This window comes from Thermobia domestica, chromosome 11 (assembly GCF_964235325.1).
Source record: "Thermobia domestica chromosome 11, izTheDome1.hap1.1, whole genome shotgun sequence".
In the NCBI taxonomy this organism is placed as follows: domain Eukaryota; kingdom Metazoa; phylum Arthropoda; class Insecta; order Zygentoma; family Lepismatidae; genus Thermobia; species Thermobia domestica.
The window spans coordinates 224,855,404-224,861,775 of record NC_137464.1 but is presented as its reverse complement, the minus strand read 5'-3'; positions in this window follow the sequence as shown (position 1 = coordinate 224,861,775).

Genomic DNA, 6,372 nt, shown 5'->3' with positions numbered 1-6,372 from the left:
AGGGTGTCAATATTTTCAAAAAGTCACACACATTGTTATAGTATGTTATTATTTTGAAAAAAAAAATCACATACACCATGCTTTTAATCCACGCATAACCTGGTGCATTTTTTTAAGTATTGTATTTCTTGAACACTTTCTTTTTGGCACACTGCAATAAAATAACTTTAACACTTTCTTATTGAAATATTGTATTTTTATTTGTTCAATACCTATGTAGGAATCACACAAAGTATTTTGTTTCAAAGTCATCTTCTATAATATAGAAACTAAAGATTTTAGTTTCACATCCTTATTTTCTTTTGTCTAAGGTCATACGTAGAAAGTCACTGTATTTGGCAGCATTTTTCTTCATTCATACGAAAATGGTAGCTTCTTATAGGGAAAGTTCTTTATTCACACAACCACTTATTGTAATAGGTCTTGTATCAGAAAAATCTCCTGTTTTCTTTATGTACTATAGGTATTTCTTAACGTGTATATTTCTGTAGTAACTAGCACCACGCTGCAGCGAACACAGTCTCCTAATTTCTCTTTACATACATTCTATTTTTATTTATATGTACATGATTTATTGCAAGCTTTAACATTACGTGTGAAACAAAATGTAAAAATTTTTTATCTACGCTTGCTGTATCATTGCAAATATTTTTAAGAAATGTCCTGATATCTCACTTATACAGTAAAACTATACCAAACACAATGAATGAACAATAATATCCTTCTTTGACTATAAATCCATAACTAAATGGTATCAATAAGTAGATAATTTTTCAGTATCACATTTTACTTTATCAATACAGTTTAAGGTTGAAACAACGTTTATTGGAATCGTAAGTTAAATGAATTTCTATAAGTTATATAGAAATCACTCTGTGCAAACAATTTGCTTTGAGATATGACAACTTAGTTGTTAGATTAAACTGTTGTTAATGTAACTTGCCGTAAGAATAATCTGTCACATTTGTTTATGGAATAACGTAAGTAATCCTATTTGCACATATTTTATTAACGCGTGTGTGATCCTTAACTCAATAGAACTTTTCGTTTGTTTGTTATTCAATAAATATCTTATAATTTATTAGATGTTAGGATATCATTCGATAAAGCAGTGAGATATGTTTTGTGTTAGGTCTGAACTTCCATGTCAAATTCTGAAATTTTCAAAGTATATGCTATGGTTTGGAGGTCTTAGAAAGATGTTAGTTAATAAGAATATGACAGTAAATAGAACGAATAGGATGAAAAGCCCAATTTAATTATGTTGTAAGAACAGTTATGGGAGTTCACGAAAATGAAAAATGTGTTGTGACTCTTATAAGTTAGTTTTAAACGAACTATTAAATATCTATTTTCGATAGAACTTAAGATTGTATGAGTAGTGTATGTTTATTATAGATTAGGAAATGCAATTGAGTCTTTAGTAAATTCAATGAAGAGATGATATGAAAAACGTTTGTATTAACTCTAACTATTCTTCGTTAATAAACGACCAACCACTGTTCTTCAAGTACCTTCAAGCTGATTTTTTTTCTTTTTTTTAGGATTAGGTATTGAAATTTGGTTAGAATGGGTGGTTACATATACACATGAATTTGGCTAGCTCATTCGTAATGCTTTACAATGACGTTCCCTGACATTCGAGAGTGTTTGAATAATGTAAATATGCCTTATGAGAATTACTTTCTTTGCGTTTATTGTTTAGTGTTAAATCTGAACAGAAATTAATATAATCGAACGCTATAAGATGAGTCTGCTCTTTAAGTCGGCCAGAATATTTATGACGTATTTGATTATCTTGTTTGTTCAATGACTTAACTATCTATGTCATCTGTTTGCTTACAAAATTAAGTACTTTGCTAAGAGATCGAATATTTTGTTATTAACTCTGACTTGCAATACATAAAGGTAAAATAACTCAATAGCGTCCAGGAAAGGAAGAACCTGTATATATTTGGCAGAAATGAGAACACCGTCTTAACCAGTATATTGACATATAGGGTAATTATTTGAAAGAAAGTTGTAGCCGTTGATCTAAAACACGTTTACATACTAACGTGCATATTTATGGGTTCATTCTCAGGATTAGTTTGTCACACGTCACACCTGAAGTCGCAATTAATATGTTCCAATAAGTATTATAGTTATGATGCTCTATATTGTTACTGTACATAAATAGTTGTTGATATTCGAATATTGTGATTTACGCCAAGAGTGAAACGTTGCGCCAAAATGATACAGAGAACAAAACTTTAAAGTATACAGTAATCAGCTAGTGCTAAGTAGTTCCAAGTTTGGTCGCTAGAATTGAGATTTCCTAATTACAGCATGCAGCAAGAAGAAGGTATTTTTATATTCATATTTCATGACAGTCTGAGATGCAACTTCATATATTTTTTCCCGTGATGTTATGACAAATATAGGTTTTGTACAACCTTTTCTCCTTCTATATCAAGACCATAGATCTGAATCGAAACTGCTGTTCATAGTGTTACCACTAACGTACTGCAAAACAGTTTTGAATGAAATACAGTATCAAGCCAATATCTGAAAATGGACTAAAGGAGTCCGTACTGAAAAATTGTAAATATTTGTATATAACCTTGGAGGGAACATTGCCTGTTTCCTCTTAAACCAAGGTAAAATTATTACGATCTGAATTGAACTTTGGTCATAACCAACTATCCTATTTAACTACGGAATGTTCAATTTATTAATGCCAGTTTATGAAAGTAAAATCTTCATCTCTGACAGGAATATATTTCGCGATAAATTGCAGATTTATTCTCAGTAGACTTTAGCAGTATTAGCAAATTAATTTGCTAAAACCAAATTTAACAGTGACAATCGTGTAAACACTTTTAAAGTAGAAGAATAATTGTGTTTATTGTAACATTATCATTTCTCAGTAGAATGTAGAGTATATACGATTACATGAATATATATGTAAGGCTACGATCATTTCAGGCCTAAATATGCTTAGAAATGTTTCGATGGTATCTAGTTTGTCGCTACCTTTAATCTCTTAAAGGATTATGATGAGAGTACAATTGACGCATATATTGATTATATTTACTCAATATGTTTATGGTTGCATTATTTGTAAAGGAATGCCATAACCTTTGAGTAAAATGAGGTATTATAATAATCCTATCCTTTAATATCAGTCTTATATTGTGTCAATGATTTTTTTAAAAAATTCAGGCTACTTTTACTAAATTTTAGGCTCTGATTTGTAACTCTTCACAATGTATTTGAGATTATCTTCAATTCCTCTATCATCACATGGTGTGTGACACTTTTGCGCTTTCGAACCCAAACATCCACTCCATTTCTGCCAATCCTTTCTAATTTTCCTGGTGAGAAAACGTTGCCTAAACGTGCAGTACGGTCAAAATATCTGGAGTAATTGTTGATGTAACTTCATTAGTATACTGAAGTATTATTGAAAATTTATAGTTCTGTTATTACTATTACAAATTATTGTATTGTTTTCGATGGCAACTTCCTTATAATGTTACTATTCACTATTTTTCACTTGAGTATTTATGACAATCTCAATGTTCTTAAAATTTGTTTGCAGTGTAGATCAGATGGTAAATAATTACCCATTAGTTTATTTCTTCAGGTTTTGTTAACATTATATGAAGATTTACGGAACGTTTTCTAAAATTTTAAGTAAACAACGTGTGTCAGTAGATTAATTGTTACAATGGTCCAAATAATTGGAATAATTATTCAACATATAATATTCATTTTCTGACAAAAAATATCATACATATAACTAATATATTTTTTCAATGTTTTAAAATCAATAATATACAGATTATTTATGTTAATCATTGTAAGTAATGGTTTAATTCATCTGATTGAATGTTATGTCTAAATGTGATAAAGGGAGCAGTTATTATATTATATACAATGTTTTTAAATCAGTAATCTACAGATTCTTCATGATGAAACATTTTAAATAATAATTTATTACTCATTATCTAATATATACGTATATTGAATATTATGTGTAATTATGATGTGTAATTGTTAAGTTTGTAGTTGTTATTTGAATATATACCAAACTTCAAATTGTTCGTACTAACCGACACAAGTAATACGGATTTTTTTCTGTAACGATTATCATTAGAAAATATTTTAATACTAAGTAAAAAAATCCTCATTATAATAATAGTAACTAATAAAAAGCTTGAGTAATTAGTATTTTCATGTTTGTGCGTTTCTTCAATAACACGAAATTTGAACCCAATGACAAACACACGTATCATAATACCTGTATATGTTTAAAAACATATACACAGATAATCAAGAGTTTAATATATATAAATTTATGAATTTACGGTGATATTTTTTGTCTATACTTAAAAGAATATTATAAATTGACTTTAACCGAATAATTTTTTTTCAAAAATATCGAGTATTGAGTTATATCAGAAAACAAAATATTGTAAACCACAATGACGTAGGAGTTTTAATGCAAGATTTTGTAAAGGGTTTCGTTGTATATGTAATTAAGTCCTTATACATTTGTATCATAGAATAAAATATTCTATATCAGTAAAATGTGATTCTGAAGAAACACCACTTGCACTCCAGTTAAAGCAAAAACAAATACATGCTGACATATATTGATTATTTTCAAGAATTAGCAAATAACTGTAAATATATTGAGCTTCCTTAATACCTTTGATTGTTGATTATCTTGTTCTAGAATAGATGCAAGGCACACCTTCATCGAACTTGTTTATCTATGTTTTTAAATAAATTTATAAATCCGATTTTTTTTACATAGTTTCATATATGACTTTTTAAATTTTTTTCTTTTGGAAATTCTTCTACCTTACTGGATTGAGCATTTTTACAGGTGCTTATTCATATAGTATCTTTCTTTTTTATCGTTATTATTTTGGGAAAATTGAAAGTATAATATTGATAGCTTTTTAAATATAGATCCCACGCTGTGCGTAGAAGCTCGGATATAGAAAGCAATATTTCTGTTTGATTATAGTTGTCATCCCGTGTACTACACAGTCATGATTAAACATTAGACACTCACCTTTCATAGTTTCTTCAAATACATAATTAATGTAGCATGATATTCAGTTTTTTTTACAAGGATTTAGTTCCAAATTATGCTTTAACGAACCTTTATCAAGCTTTTCTAAAAATTAAATGTAGTTATCCAAAGTGCTTACTTCTCTTTCCTGAGGATTCCATTACTAACTTTAGAATAAACACTTAATTTAGAATAGTTTTATGACGTACTTTATTTGACTTTATTTTAAAATAATTATTAAAATGAATATAGTTAATGCAAAGTTTATTTACTGAATTCTTAATTATATTTCAAAACCATTTAAGTAGTTTCAAACATATTTTATTGGTCTTTAATTTTTATACAGCATCTCAAACATAAATCACTCTAACAACTCTATTAATAATAATTTACTATTAAGATCAACATTTTTCTCTTTTTCATAGTTTACATAGTGCCAACATATCTCGCCATTTCTAACCAATCAAATTATAAGTTACCGTTATATGATGTATGGTATGTGATATGCTGAGATCCGATCTTGATCTAATTTTGTATGAAATTAGACGTTAACTATATTTTGTATGGAATTAGACGTGCTTAGTAGTTCTGCGAAATAGGTTTCTCAGTACACTTTCAGATACCTAATTTTGAGCCATCAAACTTAGAGTTAGGATACAATCAAGTTTTCGCAAAGAAATTCTATAACTGTTACTCAAAATAAAACATATGAAACAAAGCTGTTAAACGTTAATTTAATCAGAACTATAAAAAAGCAAATGAACAGAAGGTTAGGTAACTATGTTGTACATACAGTGTATATTTAGATCAACGGTTTTAAATATTGAAGAGTGGCGATTCTTCGGCAATGTGGAAATTTTAGTGGTCAATGTTGAAATAACATAGTTTCGAGCACTCTGTTAGTAACTCTTTTCAAAGTTATCCAATTATCTTTGGTATTTCGCAAAGTAGTATTAGAATAATGTTTTCTACTTTAGAATAAACACTACAACGTTGCGACCATTATTGTTAAGAGTTTGCATAACAGATGAATGTTTAGTATTTGATCATGACTGCATATAAAGAAACTCATTTCATAATTATTATTTTGTTAATAAAAGCTTTTTAGTGGGATATGTTTACCTGAGGTAATATTCAGTTTGTTATTTTATTTAAATATTACAATTTCTTCATGTGTAAGACATTGTTTTCTACTTTTCCCAATTTCTAACATAATGATGAATTAGCAATAGGCCCACAGGGTTTCTATATTATATGATATCGAATATGTGAAATCTCACTACTCAACCAGAAAGTGTAATTTC